We start from the raw sequence: 22,218 nt of genomic DNA, 5'->3' as shown, positions 1-22,218 counted from the left end.
CTCTATGCAAATGAGATGCTATTTACATGTCTGCCCGTCTGAGGCCTTTAAGTAAAAAAGAAAGAAGGAAAAAAAAAAACCCACTGTCACCACTAACCAAAAAACCCCAAGACCAATTAATTCCAGTAGATTGCAGCAAAGCGGGGGCGTTGGTGGGGACACATCCTGTTTTGCCATTTAAGCTGTCAAGCCCTATGCCAGTAACCTCTCTGATGAACTGGACTCAGTTGTGAAAGAAATCAGGGATGACAAAGAATTTAAAACACTTGCATGACAATTTTTCTAACCTTTGGTCACTTGGAACGCTATTTTTTTTAGGCTATTTTCCTTTGATGGGAAAACAGGAAAAGCAAACCTAAGTCTTAAACAATGCCTGTAGATCTGTTTAAGAGCCAGGCTGGAGATCAGCTAAGTTGCTGTTTGATTTTGCAGGAACTGTTGTTGCCTTTTAATGCCTGTAGGCTGGTGGGACCGCTGCCAGGGAGCAGGGTCCCCATCACAAGGAGGGGTAGCCCTGTCCTTTGCTTTTGTGCCTCTAATACCCATGTTTGCTTTGCAGAATCACCACCCAAGCAAACCTGAAGATTGTGTAGCCACCCAATTCTGTGTATTTCCCAGAGCCAGGTAAGAAATTTGAAATCCAGCCAGAAAGACTTAGTTTAGCTTTGGGCAAAGAGTATATTAAATAGACTGGATTTAATGATGGTAGGACCAGGAAATGAATTTATTTATCTTCAGTCTCTGCTGTCAAACGACATCTTGCACAGATTGCTTTTTCTTTTTTTTTTTTTTAAGATTGGCACCTGAGCTAACATCTGTTGCCAATCTTCTTTTTGTTTCCTTCCTTTCCCCAAAGCCCCCCAGTAACTAGCTGTATATTCTAGTTGTAGGTCCCTCTGGTTGTGCTACTTGGGACGCCACCTCAGCATGGCTTGATGAGCAGTGCCATGTCCGCGCCCAGGATCTTAACCAGCAAAACCCAGGGCCGCCAAAGTGGAGCGCGAGAACTTAACCACTCGGCCACGAGGCTGGCCTCTTGGACAGATTTATTAATTCATCCGTTTCCTGTCACTTTTAGCCCTAAGAATAATCTCTTTTTGGATAATTGAGACTCACTCTCAGGGATCAGTAGTCTAGTCCAGTCTAGGCAAGACATCAACCCCACATCCAGCCCAGAGCTCCTTCGGTTACTTTGCAGGTGGTTTTCAGGTGAGGTTGGTAAGACAATTAATTGGGAGGAATCAAAGAAAATGTTAGCACCCCTCTGTTTATTTTTCTCATTCTCTTCTAATTTCTCTTTTGTGCATGTTCTAAAATATAACTAAATTTTGGTTCAGGAGGGCATTTGTGGATAAATATAAATGTGTTCGGGGCTGGGCTCAAATCTTTGCACTTTATTTAGGAGGGCAAAATAAAATGTGTTTGGAGTACTCTGCAATAGAGGAGGACTTGCAGGGGTGCGACTGAATTCAGAAAGCTCAGCTGGGAGGCGGCACAGTAATCCTGGAGAGACCTGTGTTATAGAGAAGGAGAAGGAGTCAGGGTCACCCATAGGATGTGAGGTCTGGGAAGTGGAGGTGCTGAGCGCCGGGGTGTGGCTTGGGCAGTGAGGGGATGGTGTTGCTTTTGTGCCCAGGCTGTCCCAGATGTCAGTTATGAGTGAGTACGAATTCACATTTATCAAAATCTCAGTGCTCCGAGGCCCCATTTGAGTGTCTGGCAGGATGTCCAATCTTTTTCTGGAACCCTACCCAACTCAGTCATCCCCCTTGGTTTGTCCTTCAGTTCGGGGCTGTTGCTGTCCTGCTCTGTTGCCCACAGCTTTGCCCTCTTCCCTTGGTACCTTTCCTGCCCCAGGTTAATGTCTGTGCTGTGTCCATGCTGGGCTCACCTGGACAGTCCTGTACCCGTTAGTACTTCTCTCCCTCCTACACCAGCTTTTTCAGAGGGGCTTCTCAGAGCTGACTGAGCCTCTTCTTCCTGGGACGGTGTCAAAAGATGCTCAGACACAGCTTCATGCTCCAGGAAACCGTGTTCTCGCCATTTTCTACACTGGCCTGCCCGACAGCCAGACTTCTTCAAAGATTTTTTCTCACAGCCTCATGCAAATTAACGGATGTGGCTGGTTGAGAGTCCTCATCATGTTTCAGAATCCTCAAACATTGCACGAATGTTGCAGAGCCCGGGATCATGCTGTGTCTTAGAAGGTTGGTTTCGCCAGAACACGCAGGGGACCGCTTCACGAGGGTGTGGGCAAAATCCGTATGTTTCTAGCAGAGTCTTGCTCCGACCTCGCTCCCAGTACTGATACCCAAGTACTGATGAAGTGCATAATAAAGGGTAGAGGTGGGGGAAAGAGGATGAGTTGATATCTGAACAAGATGAATTTGAAACATGTCTAGTGGATGTAGAGATGGCAATACTCAGTCACTCGTTATGTATATAGATCTGTAGTACAGGAGGAAAATCAGAACAGTGTTGGAGAGGAAAAACTTGGAAAGATAAATGGATGGGAGATAGGACAATTTTGTGACAATGTCTGTTTGAATGTGGTGTTGACTGGTCTCCAAGAGGATTAGAGCTGCTCTCAAAGACGGGATTTATGACAGTTGAGTTCTTTCAGGCAGATAAGGGATTACAGGAACTCAGATGCCTTCAGCTTAAAATAATTTTTATGCTACAGTGGCTTATTCTGGACCCTTCGACAGGAGTGTTCCACTGCAGTGTTTCTGATTATCGAATGGGGAAACTGAAACCAGAGGCGAATAAGAATGTACAAGGGACGAGGCACCCTTGGAGAAATAGCTGACCCAGATTTGGGTCAGGAAGTGGACAAGAGGAGCCAAGAACACCTTGTCATAGCAGCAAGGAAGCCATTAATGACTGCTGGGGTCCTATCAAAACGGCACAGAAGCTGCCACTGGCCAAAGATGGGACAATGTGAGCATCACAAAGAATGACGTCAATGGATTGAAACACATAAACATGTATAAATCTGTGAATTCATAATGATACTCAGAACAACGAAACTAAACTCACTTGTTTCCTTCAAAGGAGTCTAACACCTTTGATTATTCTGAAAACTAGTAAAATAAAGGGGCAAAATATCAAGCATTTATTCTATTTTCCTGTATGAATTGTGCTCATGGTAAGCAACGTGTTGATCAGGGAAATGTCTTCTTTATGGGAAAATGCAGCTAATAAATATAGTGGAATGATAGAACACCACCATTTTGAAAGCTTTAATGATGCACTAGAGCTGGGTAATTACCATCAGTGGTGAAATGCTAAAGCCAATGGGTGAAAAAGCTGCTGGGGACTTTATAATGGATGCATCAAGCTGGCACCACCTGAACCCACTGATTAATTTTTAACATCAGACAAGAGCGAGCCAGACACCTTGCACTTCCTGGTGTGATATAATTGGAAGTACACAGAGCTGCCTGTGAAATATAGTTGCCAAAAGGTGAAACCCAAATCTGATCAGACCTCTGGATCTAAATGCCGGTTTACAAGCAGGAACCATGAGGCTGGGAGTGGGTGGGGAACATGCTAAATGTTACCTTGGGGGATGCAATTCATAAAATCTAGGATGTGGGACATTCTATAGGACAAATGATCCTGCTTCTTCAATAAATGAAGTGCTAGGAGAACAGGGAGGGTGAACCTGCAGATTCGAGACTTAAGAGACATAACAGTCAAAGCAATGGGCAGCCCTTGTCTGGATCCGAAATTGAGCAAGCCAATTATGTAAAAAATTTATAGGACACTCAGGGAAATGTTTATCTTTTCGCAATATATACTGAAATATTTATGGATGAAATAATGTGGTATCTGGGATTTGCTTCAAAATAATCCAGTGGTGGTGGGAGGGAAAGTCGGTGGGGTATAAGATGAAACAAAGCTGGACATGTGTTGGTCTTTGTTGAAGCTGGATGATGGGTGCTGGTCTTTTTTACTTTCACGCACATTCGAACATTTCTGTAATAATTTAGATTGAGGAGAATAGAGGCTTACGCCTGCTAGAGGGAGAGGATCCAGTGCAGGGCATAAGCTAGGAGAAAAACCGGGATAAAATGGTGCCACGGAGGCACGCGGAGGAGTGACAATCCCCACAGACCTGTAAGTTTGAAAATTCTCAGCTGGAAGAAAAGTGAGCTTGAATGGCAGGACAGAGATCTTAATTTTCCCTCCATATTTTCCTATATTTCCTAAATTACAGTGCTTATATGCCTCTGAACATATCACATTGTACCACACAAACGTTGTAGTCATATGCCCTGTCATGTCATCTGTGGCGGGTGGGGATTGTATACAGCTCCGTAGACATTCACGCAGAGAAGAAGGTGGATTTTGGTCTCCCTCCGCTTGCCCGCCTAGACTGAGTCAATCTTCCAAGTCAGGAGTGGCTGTTGTGCTCCTCTGTGTGTGGTAGGATGTTTGCAAGCCCAGAGGATTTCCTTCACCATTTGGTACAGATTTATTGGGTGTCCAGTTGTTTTTATTTTGGAAGAAACTGCCAGGTGCAGGGAACAGACTGATAACAAGAAGAGACATGGTGTTCTGGCCCTCATGGAGTGTTGATTCTAGTAGATAAACATATTAAATAATCACAAAACCAAAAATAAAATGTCAATAAAATGTCAACTGTGGTAAGTGCTGGGAAGGAAAAGTACACAGTACTTTTAACAGCTTAGAACCAAGAAAACTGACCTAGTCTGCAAAGTCAGTCAGGGACAGCTTCCCTGGGGAAGTGACTTTGGAGCTGAGATGAAGGGTGACCAAGAGTTAACTAAGTAACAGGAAAAGGGAGGCGGAGAAAGGGTGGGCTTTCTAGGCAGAAGCATGAGCATATGCAAAGATCCTGTGGTAGGAAGGAGCCTGGTATGTGGGAGGAACTGAAACAAGTCCAGGGTAACTGGAGTGCCCAGAATGAGTAGGGAGAGGCAAATGGTTGAAGAGCGAGGCAGGGACCAGACCATGTAGTTACTTTTGGGCCATGACAAGAGCAGAAGGAAGGCATAGGAGTGACTGATGTCAGAAGTCAAGGAGGAGAGGTGAGGAGAGAGGAGAGAGCAATGCTGAGAAGGTGCTCGTACTATTTGTGTTTGGAAAGATCCTGCTCTGGCTCTTTGCATTGTCGTTATGGGGTGTTCTCTTTCCTATTGTTTTTCTCATTTGTCTTGACTAATGAAGATCAGGGCTCAAAATATAGTGGCTGTTTACATCACTCACTCTTTGGTTGTCTTAGGCCAACAGGTTCAGACTCTTTAGGACTGAGTTTTTGCTCAGGGACCAGTAGAGTATTCTAGGCAGCCTGTTCTATGAAGGTGGTACATCAAGAATTATGTTTGTCAGATTTAGCAAATCTAAACATGGTATGTCAAGTTAAATTTGAATTTCAGGTAAATAAATAATTTCAGATAAAGCACGAATGCTTTTAATATAATATTGGACAATGAAGCATTTCAGGTACATTAGTATCTTATAATTTGTGTGGCAACCTTAGCCAGAAAATGCTCAAACTTAAAAGTTTCGAGAAGTTATCAGAGAAGCATACAAATATCCATCCATATCAATTCATCCTTTGATATCCATTCATCCATGTCCATCCATCTATCCATCCGTATCTACCCATTCATGCCCATCCATTCATCCTTCCATCCACCCATCCATGTCCATCCTTCCTTCTTTCCTACCACCCACCTATCCATCCACCCATCCATCCACCCATCCATCCACCCACCCATCCATCCATCCACCCACCCATCCATCCATCCACCCACCCATCCATCCATCCATCCATCCCTTCATTCTTATTGAGCTTCTACTATGTGCTGGACACTCTTTGGGGGCTGAGTGTTCTGTGATGAATAAGACAAACTCCCTACCTTCAGAGTGTTTATGTTCTAGGGGCAAATTTTTAATCTTAGAATGATTATAACAAGCCCTTAGAGATAACCTTTATGCCCAACAATGGATAAATAAGTGATAATAGAATGAACTGTCATGAGACCATTACAGAAATCGCGTTTTTGAAGGCTATTACATGTTATGGGACATAGTTTCAAATATAAAACCAAATTAAATAAAAGCAGTCCACAACACCATCCATACAGTGTCACGTAAATTTTGTAAATTAGAATTAGCAGGTGTGGAAATATGCTGTGTTAGCATCTAGAAGGAGCTGCACCAACAGTGGCTCTGAGCACGGAAAGTATGGAGACCTTTCATTAAATCTTCATATTTTGATTTTTTCTTACACATTTTCTACAAAAAGTTATGGATGACTTTTATATATGTATTTCAGAAGCTGCACAGCAGCCATGGAAAGACTGAAGTTTGGCGCCAGTTTTGGCTCTGCCGTTAATTCATTCAGGACAACCTCGAGTAAGTCATGTCACTTACCTGTGCCTCGGTTTGTTTGGATTTAAAAGGAAGAGACCAAGCTGTGATTCTTTGTATAATTAAGAACCGAACTAAGATTTAAAAAAAAATGTGCTCATTTTTATGGAAGGAGCCCGGAGACTCCATCCTTATACTCTTATGTGCCTTTATGAAATCCGTCTATCATTGTCGACTTCTTTTATTTTACCTAGCTGCAATATTGTCCATAAAATTGACTTTTAAATGTTTTACTTTTAAAGTTTACTTTGAAATATTTCAGTAGAGACGATGGTGTGTGTGTGCATGTGTGTGTGTTCTTAATCCTGTATGGGGTTGTTAGCTAACATTTGAGATACCTTAACTGGACACACCCTTTAGGAGTGCTTGGTGGCATTGAGGGACTACTGTTGGCGTTGTGATCTTTATCTCTGGTCGGTCCTGAAGGGCTCCCTAAAGAGGCTAATAAATACATGGGGCTATTTTTTCATTGGAGGATTGAGCAGTCTTCAAGACACGTAAATTGGCTAGAACTATTTAAAGACGTTCTTGTCCTTGCATGAATAGAGTTTAGGAAGCCGGTAATGCTAGCAAATTATAAACTTTGGAGTGATGTCTAAGCCAGGTACACCAATTTGTCCTGTGTCCTGGTATTTACAGAGGGTTCTAGCAGCTTGGGTCCACTTGCACAGTCACTGAACACTACTGCTAGAATCTGGTGACATCTGTTTTGAGTTAATATTTCACGGAAGGGTCCGAGCCCTGGTGCTTCGTTGGGCTTACAGGAATTGGCTGTTTTTCTGCCTACTCGTGAATGAATATTTCGATTTGTGGCAGAATTTGGGCTGGCGTTTGCTGTCTGAATCCCACTTCTCCTAGCAGCCCGGTCATAGATGAGACCTGTCGATCTCACTCGCCTTTAGTTATTGGATGTGCAAAGAGTCTGTGAATTTTGAATGACTGGATGGATTCAGGTCACTTGGCGTGTTAACAGAAAACTTTATTTTTAGAACTCTTTTATTTACTTCAGTTTCTAAAAAAAAATTATAAAACCAACGCATGTTTTAGGCAAAAATTAAACAGTAAAGAAGAATATGGAGTGTCTCACCTCTTTTGGGCTTTTATGTGCAATAATTCACTAAAAATGGATGCAGGGTTTGTAAAATGTCGTCACCTGAGTGCTAAATATCAACAGACAGCCAGTTCTGCCTCTCCGGAGAGAGGAGAGAGAGGCTTGCCAAAACGTCTGTGAAATAACTGGCTTCTCTTCCTGCTTTCATTTTGATGAGTTAATTTCTGCTTACTCACATGTGGAATTTCACTTAAATACATGAAAATTTAAAATGCCAAAGAAGGGAAAAAATATTACATGGGACACATTTTTAAGTGTTTTTCTGCCAAACTCAAACCACTTGAAAGCCAGGAAGAGTCACTTTTAAAAATTCCAAGTCCGAAATTGACAGTTGACCCTGGATAGTCACCATGAGAATTAAGCTCTCTAACCGCACCAGGACTGGACCCTCCCTATGCGTAAACTGGGCCCCAGTGAGGGTGGAGATGTCAGGCGAATGCTGGCAACGCATGGGAACTCAGGCTGGGAGTCATTTCACTACCTGCCGGTGGCCAGCTCTGGGAGCTCAGGTGACTCATGACACTTCTGTGTGTGACCAGGTCGTCACCTGCGGGACAGGACGTGTCAAACTATTTCAACTGAAGAGCAAATCCAGCAAAACCTGCCTTGGGGGATCACGTAAAGACACAGGCAGTTACGGGGGAGCAGATAATGTGGCAGAAGGGGAAGAAACAACTAGTGTGACCTTGGGCAGTGTGCTTATTTTCTCAGCCTTGGTTTCCTCATCAGCGAAACAGGGACAGGAAAAAGTGAGCTAGTCCACAGGGTGGTCATGAGTGTTGTCAGTGTACAGTTCACTCATTCACTTGAGATGATATTCTGAGCGGCACAAACCTGCAGTGCGTGAGACAGTTTCCATCTTCGAGGATTTTATAGCGGGAAATAAGATCTATAAATAAGCAAAACATCGCAGCCTCGTAGGGCTCTCCTCGTCTGCCTGGAGAAGAGTTTTCAGAGCAGGTGAAGCTTAAGCTGGCGCTCTAAAGATGTGTGTCAGGGGCCGGCCCTGTGGCCGAGTGATTAAGTTCACACGCTCCGCTTCAGTGGCCCAGGGTTTTGCTGGTTTGGATCCTGGGTGCAGACATGGCACCGCTCATCAAGCCACGCTGAGGTGCTGTCCCACATAGCAGAGCTAGAGGAACCTACAACTAGAATATACAACTAAGTACTGGGGGGCTTCGGGGATAGAAGAAAAAAAAAAAGATTGGCAAGAGATGTTAGCTCAAGGTCAATCTTAAAAAAAAATAGTAAAATAACGTAACCACTGTCAACACATGCAAACTATTTAAAAAAGAAAAAACAGATGTGTGTCAGGTGGCGGTTTGAAAGTATGTCCATATACATATTGCAGAACTGTTCTGGTGTATGTTGATTATTATTATTGCTGGTGGCGGCATTGTTGTCCTTGCCTTTGAAGGCTTATAGTACTTTGGGGGAAATAAGATAATTAAACCTGGAAGATGCCACAGAAACAACAGCAATGACAAAACAGATCCAAGCTGTTGAGAGCTATGCGTCTGGGGGCTCTGGGGTGTTAGAGGAACAGTGACAGAATAACAGACAACATGTGCAGAACGTCGACAGGTGTAATGGAATATAATATCTTTGACAGGACTTCCCATTGAGTGTCCTTGTAGATAAATCAATGTCTCAACCTGGACCTTATTCGTTATTAAGGCTGAGCCGTGGGGCCGGGGTTGGGAAGAAGCGGATGTGGTAGAGGTGAAGACCTGGATCTAAAGGAAGGGGAAGTGAGAGAAGAGCTGGACTGTTTCTGTCGCTGGAGATGGTGTAAAGAAGAGGTTATGTCTATGTTAGCACCTCCCTGCTCAGCGTGTGGTCTGTGCACCAGCAGCATCAGCAGCTCCTGCGGCTTCAGGAGAGATGCTGAGCCTCGGGCCCCACCCCAGGCCTCCTGAACCAGAATCTGCGTTTCAACAAGAGCTCCAAGCGCTTTCTCTGCTCTTTCTAGTTCTAGAAGTGCTGCTGTAGCCTGGCCGTGGTAGAAGGTATGCGCTGTTGAAGAGCCCGGCTCTGTGTGGTCTGGAAGGGCAGGAACTGGTTAGTGTTGATCACTCTGTCACTGTGAAGATGTCCTTTGACTAGAACAGTGCTTCTACCTCCCTCTCATAACGGGCTCTCGGAGCCCGACGTGAGCTTCTTTCTTTTTCACCTTACAGTGAATGTGATTGGGGCTGTTTTCTGGAAGAGTCCTTGCCACCATGAGCTGGCTCTGGGCTTTGTCCCCATCCCCTGTACTGTATGTACCCTGGGAACTTGTGCACGCCCCAGCTCGAATCCACTGGGTATAGAAAATCAAGGTGAGAGCAGATTTGTCTCCTTGAGTTTCTTACCATTGGCCTCCGTGTTCTTTGCTTTTTTGCCGGCTTATCAATGCTTTGGAAGAGCTGTTTTGCCAGCACTTTTTACTCATCTTCAGTGGGAGAACTGGTGGGCATATCTAGTGTGCCCTATAGCTGAAACCTGGAGCCGTATTACCTCTTTATGATAGTCGCGTAAGGACAACTCTAGGGGGAAAAGGTTGAGAAGACCCCAGAAGCCCGTGACCTCCTGACTTCCCTCCCTCAGGACGGGAACAGGAAGGAGATGAGTAAAGACGTTCCGTTTCGGCTCCTTCTTACCGGGTGGCATGCCCTGTGTTTGCTTTATAGATTATAAGTTCCCGGCAATGGAGATGTTTTCATTTTATTATGCAAACTCCCTTCTGATCCTAGATTTTTATCAGTTAGTGTTCAAACACTTCAATTTGCTGGCATCACACCAAGAACTGATCTTGTCTCTAATAGAAATGTAAAGATTTTGGCATCACACAGATCTGGGTTCTGATTTCTGATCTGATACTTTCTCACTGTGTGGCTTTCCCAGACCACCTTACTTCTCTGAGTCTTGGATCCTTTACTCTAAATTGGGGTTATTCGTGCCTTCTCATAGGGGTGAGGTGGGGATTAAATACAAGGCCGTCTGTAAAGAACTTGGTGCATATTAAGCATTTAATAGATTGTAGCCCTTTCATTGATCTTTAAGTGCAAGATTACAGAATTCTAGGATTGGAAAAGATCAAAAGAGCCTGGTCTCAGGCAAAAACTGCCTCTAAACTAACCCAAAACATTTAGTTTGTAGGCCCAATTTCAGAGGACTTTCAGCACCTTGATCTAGAATTTACCTTAACTGCTCTGACTTCAGTACATTTCACTGCTGGCAGACCAAGAAGCTATCCTGAAAAGGTAACAAAGATATTTCTAATGGAAGCTTTCAAGAAGGACGTAAGGAATGTGAAATTGATGCTTCAGAGGAACTCAGCTCTCCTTGCCTTCAGGCTAAACAGATCAACATCCTATTCCAGGACGAGAGTCTGGATGTGCATGCCAGAGGAACATTAGTATTTTTAGCACGTCTAGTAGACATTCTTGGATTTTCCCATAACATGTATTCTTTCTAGCCACCTTTAGGAAGTTGGCGCCCAATAGAATACAGACCATTTCCAGTAAAATCCCATCTGGACCATGACTTGAATGAGACTTGACCTCCCTCAATGGGCTCAACCAGTCCTCGCATGCACATCCATTCCAGACCTTCAGAGACGGCCTATCTCAGACTGTGTGCTGGGGTAGAGAGAACGGAAGACCTTTACACAAGACACGAAGGCCATTTTAGGAAATGGCATTTGGAGTGGCCAGCGAGGAGAATCAGATGAATTAGAAAGAAAGAGGAGGACGTGTGGAGTAAAGCAATACTAATATTTTCACGAGGTTAAGATGATAAAATTTTGGTTCCTCTTAATTACAGGAGCACTTCACCTCTTCCCTATTTATGCTATTTTTGTTTTTGAGGAAGATTAGCCCTGAGCTAATATCTGCCACCAATTCTCCGCTTTTTGCTGAGGAAGACTGGCCTTGAGCTAAGATCTGTGCCCATCTTCCTCTAGTTTATATGTGGGACGCCTGCCACAGCATGGCTTGCCAAGCGGTGTGTATGTCCAGGCCTGGGATCCAAACTGGCGAACGCTGGGCCACCAAAGCGGAATGTGCGAACTTAACCGCTGCACCACCAGGCTGGCCCCTCCTTATGCTATTTTTAACTCTTTATTTATATTATAATTATTTATCTATCAGCCTATCTCTCTTAATGGATTCTATCAGCACCTCACAGGCAAGATCAATGTAATTATAGTGTTAACTTCATGCTGCCAATTATTAAAAGATGTAGCCGACAGATACGCTTGCTAATATTCATGGTGAAGGAACCACCGTTGAATACTTGGAGGCATGAAAAAGGGCTTAGGACTCAAACTCTCTTGGAAATGTCTCCAAGGACCCCTGTATGGAAAAGGAATCCAAGTGGATGAGGTTTATCTTGGAGTATTGGATTTCATACAAGGCAACGGAAGTCAACTGATTTCAACCTAACAATAGACTTATGTGCAAGGAAAGATGGCATTTTTGTCCAACTCTATTGGAAGAAGATTTTTGAGGGCATGGTGTTTTGGTACACATTCGATGTTCTCAATAAGTCATGCTACAGGAACAACAGAGGAAGCTCCTCGCCTCTTGCCTGGCTACTCAACTGGTTCCAGGATTATTCAGAATCTTGGCTGTTACTCTGCTCGATGTTTCAGGTTGCCGTGAACCAGAAGGGGTGTTGAACTCTCCCACTTCAAGCCTTTTTTCACTTTCTGCTCAAAGTGAGAATATCAGAGGAGTATGTAGCAGTCAGTTAGAATGAACTTATCCACATGAAAAAGATACTGGCTTGGGGGAAAGCTACAGGCCAATTTCCTGCCAGTTTGACCTTAACCATTATTGAAACAAACCAGAAACCTCTGCACCAGCCTTGAAAACATCTTCTGTCTTTTTCTTCACAAAGTGTCAATTTTATTTGAAAAAAATGCCTGCCTGTTTCCACATTTCCATTTTTGTGACTACTATTTATTTCAGACCTTTGTTATCTCTGAGAGGGACTCTTGCAGGAAACACTTGGTCCCAGTCATCTCTTCCTTTAGTTCATGTGCTGTATTTAATCAGGGCTTGCGCCTGAACCAAACCCAAGGAAAATCCACAGTGGCTGCCCACAGGATCAAGCCTAAATGTCTGAGCATGATTTTCAAAGCCTTGAGCAATCTGGGACCAGCATCCCTTTCTGACTTTTCCTCCTTGTGACCCAATGTCCCAGTCGCACCTCATATCTCACCAATTTCCTAATATGTCAGGTGCATTCATGCTTCTGTGACTTTGCTCAACCTGTTTCCGCCACATGGATTATTATTCTCTCCCTCCTTCACCTGGTGGAAACCCATCCATCCTTAAAGACGCAGCCAAGTGGAATGGAATCTGTACAAAACTCCCTTATCGAACGTGATCGACTCCCGCAATGGCTGATCAATTGAAAGAGTCAAAGAAGGAAATTTAAAAAATAAAACCAACCCACTTAAACATTCTCACTTAAGCATATCAGGAACACTCACTTATTGACTCTTTGGGGTAAGGCTTTTTAAGTATGGTTTCACTGATTAAAGTTCTCATTGTCTTTCTTCATAAACCGCAGTCAGAAAGCTTTGTCTTCCAGTTTGAGTCCTTATAAAGGAGTGAGAATTTAAAGGTGGTTGAAAAGCAGTCTGAATGCAGAGTTCTTCTAGAATTTTATGATTTTATCCCCAGTTTTTTACAGTTGCCTCATTCCTAATTAAACAGCATTAAAAAAAAAAAACAGCTTTGCTCATTGTACCTAATGCCGCTGAACCGTACACATAAATGTGGTTAAGATGGTGTATTGGTCTGCTGGGGCTGCTGTGAAAAACCCCAGTTTGTGTGGCTTACGCAACAGACATTTATTTTCTCACAGTTCTGGAGGCTGGTAGTCCATGATCAAGGCGCTGGGGAATTCCGTTTCTGGTAAGGACTCTTCCTGGCCTGGAGACGGTCACCTTGTCTCCGTGTCCTCACACGGCCTTTCCGTGTGACTGGGCAGAGAGGGAAAACCAGCTCTCTGGTGTCTCTTCAAGGACACTATTCCTCTCGGACAGGACCCCCCTGTTATGACCTCATTTAACCCTAATTACTTCCTTTGAGGCCGCATCTCCAAATACAGCCTCACTGAGGGGTTAGGGCTTCAAAGACACATTTGGAGGGGCCACAAACATTCAGTGCATAACAGATGGTAAATTTTAAGTTAGATGTATTTTACTATAGTTAAAAAAAAAAGAAACTGCCAAGTTGTTTTCTAAAGTCAAAAAAAGAATCAGTTTGCATCACTGAGTCTTTACAAAGCATTCAACTTGGTTTTTGTGGAATCAACGCTCTCTTTTGTGCTCGTATTTCCTCCTGTGATGTAACGTTTTATTATAATGGCATGAATAGGGTTGAGAAGGACCATAATTGACTCTGGTAAGGACCCCACTCCAGCACGTGCCTCTGTGCCGAGTCTCCCGGTATGAACTGCGGTTAACCTTTGAGTCTGTGGAGCAGAGGCCTGTCGAGAGACTTTCTGCTGAAATACAGCACTGCGCTCCGTAGACCGCACGATCCTCAGATCCGTACATGGCTTTGCAATGAATGCTTCTCTAAGGAGCAGTTCCTCTGCGTTGGAGTCTGATGTGTATGTGCCCGACATCCTGAAGATGCTGAAGTTTTTGCAGAAAAGTTTGATTTTTTTTCCTGTTAGGCTTTTGCTGTGATTATGCCGTATAACAAACAGCTCTAAAACCTCAGAGGCTATTTAACAATAACCATTTAGTTCACACGCCTGGGTCAGCTGGTCAGCCGTGTTTTGGCTGACTGTAGAACCAGAACAAAGCCACGTGGTGGCCTTGATGGGTGTTCCTGCTGGCCGCAGTGGGAGCCCAGGAAAGACCAGTGACGGGAATAAACTTCTCCCCAGATTTCACACTGTTCTGCCCTGAACAGCTTTGATTGCTTTTCTTTTCTTCTTCTTCTTTTTTTTTTTTGTGGAAGATTAGCCCTGAGCTAACATCCGCTGCCAATCCTCCTCTTGTTGCTGAGGAAGACTGGCCCTGAGCTAATATCTATGCCCATCTTCCTCTACTTTATATGTGGGACACCTGCCACAGCATGGCTTGATAAGCGGTGCATAGATCCGCGCCCGGGATCTGAACTGGCGAACCTTTGGCTGCTGAAGCAGACCTTGCGAACTTAACTGCTACGCCACCAGGCCAGTCCCTGAACTGCTTTTCTGATGACTTGACACCTATCATCTCTCTTTGGGTGACACATTATTACATGAAGACAAGATGTCTCTCAGTGCTGGCGTTCTGCATAGGGTCCAAGGTGACATACATGAGGCTGACTTCATCCTTTGTTTGTTGATTGAATGCTGTCTCTGCCTACACTTCATATGCTTCTTATATGTACAGCATAGAGTTCGGGGGTCCCACTAGTCTCTGCAGAGATGCCACTAAGAAAGACCCTTTTCATAAGAAAGAGAAAGACTTCTTTACTGCTTACCTACCTGCCTAAAATTAACCCCTTCCCTTCCATAAATGTGGCTAAAGGCAAAAATACCTTGGGAGAGGGAATGCATTGATTTAAATTCACACTAAAGTGTAAAAGATATGTTTCATATTCTAGTTTCGATCAATAACTACGAATGGGAGAATGAGGCATTAGGAAACCGAAAGATCAGAAAAAAGTAACTTGTTCAAAGTGACACTTTGACCACTGAATTCTTCATACGTGCAGGCACTGTGCTGGGGATCCCATAAGAGAAGGCCGTGATTCAGGGAGAGGGGAGGGGTGCAGGATTGGGAAGCTGGGGGTCCCGAGTTTCTGTCACCATTTTCATAGCTATGCTAACAGCCAACTCTGTTTAGCTAAAGTCATGTTGTCCCGGAGGCATATAGTCCAAGGAATGTGAACACTCAGAAGCACAGGCCTGTAGCTGGTGCCTGGGTTTTCACAGGTGCTCCCGCAAATACCCCTTGCTCTGGTTCTTTGCTGGTTTTGAGTCCTGGGTAGCCAGCAGTCCCTGTATCCATGCAGGAGGACTGGCTCCCTTCTATTTGCCACTATATTCTGCATTGCTTCTATGGGACAGGATTAGTCCCGCAAGAGAGAGGGCTCAGAGAGCTTCTAGCTCAACCGCTCCTTTTTCAGTCGGCAGCACCAACTCCAAGAGGCTGAGTGTTTGCCTCAAATCTCCCAGCTGGTCAGTGGCTGTGAAGGGACTCTAATTACTGCTCCTTCTAAGGGAACTGCCTCACCTGCAGCCTGAAGGGGTCATCTTTTGTGACCCTGATTCCCTGTGATCGTCAGTTGAGCTGGGATGGTCACCTGACCCATGCCCAGCCAATCTCTTGGTTTTCCCACAACCTCTGAGCCATGAGCGTGGCCAATCAGATGGTCTTCCTTAGGAATATGAGCCCAGAAGTGGGAGCCGAAAATTCCAATGTCATAATTTTTCCATATCTGGACGGCAATGGGGAAGCCATGCCAGTTGGAGCTTTGAGGGAGCATAAACTATGAATAAATAGAGAGGAGAGAGGAGAATGGAGTACATTCAGTGAGAACAAGGTCCTTGAAGGGGAATGTGGCCCACAGGACAGACAGGAATCAGCCTTGCATGGCTCCTGCGGATATTCTGCTTCCAACTGTAGAGCATTTGTATCCAGTGATGACCACTCCCCCCCTGTTTTCTTAAATTAAAGATAATTTCAGCATCTCTTCCATGCTCCTGGCAGAGGCTGATTGGACCAGTGACAAAGCCAGGACTAGCCACTAGGTCTCCTAACGCAGCTTATGTTCTTTCCACTGTATTTCACTAGGTCTCCTATGCTCCTAGGGTTTAAAGGTTCTGACAGCCAACACTAGTTTACTTGGTATAACTTTCGCTACCTGGTCTAAGCTTTGCATATACTTGGGGCTCCACACAAATTGATTGACTCAAATTTAACTATCAGTAAATCCAGAGTTACAAAATAGTGTGCTTCCTGAATTTATTTTTCTAGAATATAAACTTTTTCCTGGCCAGAAGTGCTGACATTGTAAGATATTTTCAAGTGAACAATTTATATTCTCGAGGAACTTCTTAGATATATTGTAGATGTCTCCGGCCAAAGGAATACAACTCTTGGCTGGCTGCGCTCACCCAGTCTGTGAATGTCCCTTGTCAAATCATGTGAATTGTGCTGTATCAGAAATTCAGTTTTCCTTGGCGCAGTCCTCAATTCATGGGCTTATTCATCTTGCAAGTAGCTACAACTATCTACTTCTGAGAATTTCAGGGAAAATTCATGAAAGTTGTAATGCTCCTAACTTTATAATTTAGTAGTGACTTTGGACAAAGAGATGCCTTCACAAGGCACATGACTGGCTCACTCATTGGCTTACTCTTTCCTTTTTCTATTGCTGTATGTATAGCAAACCACCCCAAATGTCGTGACTTAAAACAATAACCATTTATTACCTACACAAGTCTGTGGCTTGACTGGGTTCAGCTGGGATGTTCTCTGCTCCATGTGGGCTCACCTGGGCTGGAGCTTCTTCCATGGCTCACTCACAGGGCTGCCAGTTGGCTGTTAGCGGAGAGCTGAGCTGGGGCGGGACCAGAGTGCCTTAGTTCTCCTCCTCATGGCATCTCCCAGGGCTTCTCACGGTGTATTGGCTGGGTCCCAGGAGAAAGTGGCCTAAGAGATGAAGGCAGACACTTCAGATCTCTTAAAACCTAGCCTTGGAGGGTACACAGCATCACTCTAGCCATATCTGTTGATCGAAACCGGTCACAGGCACTCACAGATTCAAGGGGCTGGGAGAGAGATACCATCTCTTAGTGGAAGAAGTGGCAGAAATGCGGGGCCATTTTTAATCAGCCACACTCCTGGATGACAGTTTCCTAATGGAAGGCATGTTTTTTTCAAAGCGTTCTGGAATAGCGCTTCTCACGTTTTTGTGTGCAGAGGAGTCACCCATGGTCTTGTTATAAATGCAAATACTGCTGCAGTGTAGGAGTGACGCTTGAGATTTTGCATTTCTCACAAGCTCCCAGGTGGCGCTGATGCTGCTGATCCAAGGACACTCTTCTGAGCAGCTTCTTCAGACTTTAGTTTGTATCTGAGTCACCTAGAAAGCTTATTAAAACACCCATTGCTCTCCTCTCCACCCCTGCCCGTGGTTTTCTGATTAAGTAGGTCTGGGGCAGGCCTGATAATTTGCATTTCTAATAAGTTCCCCGGTGATGCTCATGCTGTGGGTCTAGGAATCGCTCTTTGAGAAACATTGTTCTAGAAAAATCTTTCATCAAATCCTGAAAACATCTGGAGAGAAGCAAAAGTAGCTTGTAGAAATGGAGGCTCAGAAATGCAGCATCTTAGATTTCTATCGATTATGTGGATGAGACACTGCAACATAGAAATGACGGAGTCAGTCCTGGCAATTAAAATGAAGAAAAGGTAAGTGTCAGGTGGAAAAAACACCCCTGCACAAATACTGTGTCTCCTGAACCATTTAAAAAAGTGGTTTGTAATCACCTCACATCGAATTCAAATTCTTAACAATTAGCCTTAAGATCTTCACCAGTCTCGCTCAAGTCCTCTGAGACCCCAGCCCTAGGCTACTTCTTCAAGTCGATTCCGCAAATATTAATTGATCTCTTATTAAGTGCAAAGCATTGTATTGGATGCTGTAGGCACATCGGGAAAACCAGCCCAGCATGCTTTCTCAGGAGAACTTCTACTTTGGTAGGGAGATAAGTGAAGCACATGGACTCAAATCAGTTCAATTAAGGCTTTATCACTGCAAACTGTGCTAGATAATGCCAGGATAGAAATGAAACCTGTATGATTTGGGGGGATTCAATGGCAGGCAGGATCAGGGAACGGGGCTTATGAAAGTCCTCTTTAAAGAAAGGTCATTGTAGAAGAGAGAGGATGAGTACGGTTTTGCCAGGAGAAGCTGGAGGGCAGGAGAAGCAAATTAACAATGGCAGACCTGAGCAAGAGGTAAAAGGCTGGACTAACAGGACAGTGAGCTGTCCAAGAGTGGAGGGCACCTGCTGGGGACACGGGTGGAGGACGAAAGCCAAGACAAGGAGTCTTTCTTGCGTATGCAAGACGATGGGAGAACTAATGAAGGCATCCCAGCAAGGGGCAGCCTGATTTGAGCCATGCCTTAAAATTCTGGCCGCCTTTCCTAGGATGGATTTGGAGAGATGCTAAATGGGAGGCTGGTCAGGACGTTATTGCAGTGACCCAGCCGGGAAATAATGAGGGCCTTTCAGGCCCCTACAAGCCCAGCCATGGTGAATGCGACTGCTTCTGTGGGTGTGGGAGCAGCTGTTGGGGCCAGGGAGTAGAAGGCATAACGATTAAAATAATGATTACAAAGTACTTTCCAGGTCACTATGCACTTTTATGTAAATTAGCTCAGAATGACTATTAGAAGGTGGTTGTATGTTGTCCCCATTTTACAAATGAGTCATTTGAGGCTTGGCAAGGCCAGGGGAAGGATGTGGCAGAGGCAGTACCCAAACCCCTGGGCTGTGAGGGCTGAGGCGGAAGGCTGCAGCCTGGAGATGATGGCCCGGGGCCGAGCACTGTTTGCCCCGTAAAACCGTTTTTCTGGAGCTGAACTGGTTTCTCTGGAGCTGTGTTCACTTCTTCTCACAGTCCAGTGGGGATTCTTAAAGCGTCCTCAAAAGTCACTCACAAACTGGATGGAAATGCACCCCTGCAATGTGCTGTTCTTTCCACTCTTTTAAGTAAAAATGTCTGCAGAGAAGTCTTAGCAATGAAATGGCTTCGCACGTTTTGAGCTAACCTTTGGCTGTCACAGGTGACCATCGCTTTCCTTCCCACATGGGACTTCTCTTTCCTGCTTTCTCCACTTCCGCCTCACTCTCCCAGTTTCAGGTCTCAGCAATCCTGAGGAATCTGTCCATCGCTGCTGACTTGAATCCTTAAGACACGTTGCTGCCTGAACCCAGGCTGGTGGTCAACTTGGTCTCCAAGACAAGGGAGCACTTATGGCTGCCACAGTGCCATCTGGTGGCTGCCAGGCACCACTGAGGGGACAAACCCTCCCCAGGAGACAGGAGCGGATGACCTGGAGGAGCAGGGCCCATTTAAAAGCTCAGGCTTCTTCCCTTGTGCTAAGTTGTTTTTGTCTTTTTTTTTTAAAAAAAAGTACACTTTATTTTTTAGAGCCGTTTTAGGTTCACAGCAAAACTGAGGGGAGAGTATAGGGATTTCCCATATGCCCCCTGACCCCACACGTGTACAACCTCCCCCCACACAACGACCCTCACCAGATGGTACGTTGGTTACAACTGATGAAGCTGCATGGACACGTCATCATCACCCAGAGTTCTTGGTTGACATTAGGGTTCACTCTTGGTGTTGTACATTCTATGGGTTTGGACAAATGTCCGATGACGTGTATCCACCATTATAGTATCGTACAGAAGAGTTTCACCGCCCTGAGAATCCTCTGTGCTCCACCTGTTCATTTCTCTCCCCGTCAACTTCTGGCAACCACTGATCGTTTCCCTGTCTCCATATTTTGCCTTCTCCAGAAGGTCACGTGGTTGGAATCATGCAGTATCGGGACTTCTCAGACTGACTTCTTAAGGTTCCTCCATGTCTTTTCATGGCTGGATAGCTCATTTCTTTTTAGACTGAATAATATTCCAATGTCTGGATGGACCACAGTTTATTTATCCATTCACCTACCGAAGGGCATCTTGGCTGCTTCCAGGTTTTGGCAGTTATGAATAAATCTTCTATAAACATCCATGTGCCGGTTTCTGTGTGGACCTAAGTTTTCAGCTCGTTTGAGTAAATACCCAGAAGCCTGATTGCTGGATTGTATGGTAAGAGTATGTTTAGTTTTGTAAGAAACTGCCAAACTGTCTCCCAAGGTGGCTGCGCCATTTTGCATTCCCGCCAGCAAGGACGCTATGGAAACCATAGTTCCTGCTGCTTCACTTCCTCGCTGGCATTTGGTGTTGTCAGTGTTCTGGATTTTGGCCGTTCTAATACGTGTATAGTGGTCTTTGTGCTAATTTTTAAACCACAAAAACACAGGATTCCTCCTCTCACTATTTATGTTACTGGGGAGAAGGAAGGGAATGAGCGTTGCTTTTCAAAGAAGGAATTTCTCACCTGGGGGAGCTACTGTGACCTTGTGCCAAATTTGGGGAAATTGAAATTCTGCTGAGGATCTGAACTGAAGACAGATCCTCCTTCTCTATCCTCGCAGTTTGCAGACACGTGGAAGCTGTGATTTTTCTGTGCAACTTCATTCAGTGTTCCTCCCTACACGTGAAATCTCCCACGGGGGCTCCGTTTCATGGTAGGGCTGAGCCCTCCTGGGGTGGGAAGAAGAGAAGAAAGAGGATGCTGCCTTTTGTCATGTCAGTCTTTTCCGCCCCAGCTCCGTTGACCAGCTTGGCTCTGTGCTGTTCGTGCTGATGGCAGTGTCTGCCTGCCCCTCTCAGCTCCTTCCTCCATGCCCCTCCAAGCCACCTGCCAAAGACTTACCCATTCTTTAAGGCCAGGAGCCCTTCCCTGGGCAGCACAGCTAGTTGTATTGTTTTCCTTCTCTGACTCCCTGGAGCTTTTTAAATTGGAAACTTCTGCGCCTCTACTTTTGTTATTTTGTCTGGAATTCTTAGTTCCTCTTTGGCGGCTCGGTGAAGTCTTACTCAGCTTTAAATACACAACCAGTATGTCATCTCTTCTGTAAAGCCTTACCCCATCCCTTAAAAGCAGAAAAATGTGCTCTCTGCTGTCGCCCTTCAGTCACACCACCATTCCAGCCAGTGGTGTGCTGGTAAACCCCCTCACAAAGAAACCGCCCATGCAACAGAAACCAAAACGACGACGACAAAACCCTGATCTGTAGTGGTTGCCAATTTCCATCGTGTAAATATCCCCACCCTGGCTGGTTTCAAACTACCAGCATGACGTTTCTGAATGCGAGCTGGGAAGAGAGGCGTGCAGTCCTCACACAGACTGCCAAAGGACTCAGGACATGGAGACAGGGACCAGTTCTTGTTTATCTTTGGTGACTAGTCCTGTGTTCGGCATAGAGCAAGCACTCAGTGTGTAGCTGTTCCTCGATATTTGTGATGCGAACGACTAGGGGAGCACCACATTGCTCCACCGGCCAGCTGGCTGGATGAGTCTTTGGAGGGGTAACTGTGGTTGTCCAGTAGAGGGCGCTCTAAAGAAAGCCGCTTTCGCCAACGTGATGAAGGACAAGGATTAGACGCAGGGAGAGCGGTCTGAAGACTTGTCTATCAAGACTCTTCTGCCTCCTTACTGTTTGCTTCTCAGCCTCTAAGATTAACATTAATCTAAAACGTAGCTACAGCTGAAAGTGTGGGCACAGGGATGTCGCACTGGCACCGTGGAAGGTTGTACAAGAGCAGGGGGCAGGAACGCGGTGGCCACTTGCTGCACAAATGAGGTGCCTTAGAACGTTGTAGGCCAGAACCAAGCTCTAGCTCTCCGCGTAGTTTATGTGACATCATTTCCCTGCAGGGCAGCTGAAAATTATGGCTTTTTAAATTTGAAGGCCCTCGGGGAATGGCCTGGACACCAGATATCGGTGCTCGTGGGCATGAGGAGGGAGGTGAGCCGACGGGGGCCCAGCAGGGGATGTCTGCACAGCTGCAGCCCATTTCGTTCTGCCCTCGCCTCTGCTGCTTTCCCTTCCTGGCTGGCTTTGGCTCCA

At 45.1% G+C, this 22,218-nt stretch overlaps 1 long non-coding RNA gene across 1 annotated transcript in view; it reads left to right on the top strand.

Annotated features, from left to right (window-relative positions):
• The first annotated feature begins 503 nt into the window (after positions 1-503).
• The window catches only part of LOC103548902 (uncharacterized), a 30,354-nt gene continuing 8,639 nt past the window's right edge, over positions 504-22,218 (top strand). The window contains exons 1-2 of the long non-coding RNA XR_544385.2: positions 504-624; positions 6,311-6,390. This is a non-coding gene — a long non-coding RNA (uncharacterized lncRNA). The remainder of the gene's footprint in view (positions 625-6,310; positions 6,391-22,218) is intronic.

Source organism: Equus przewalskii, chromosome 30, assembly GCF_037783145.1.
Source record: "Equus przewalskii isolate Varuska chromosome 30, EquPr2, whole genome shotgun sequence".
Taxonomy (NCBI): domain Eukaryota; kingdom Metazoa; phylum Chordata; class Mammalia; order Perissodactyla; family Equidae; genus Equus; species Equus przewalskii.
The sequence above is the reverse complement of the archived record's forward strand: the minus strand, read 5'-3'. Positions and strand labels throughout refer to the sequence as shown.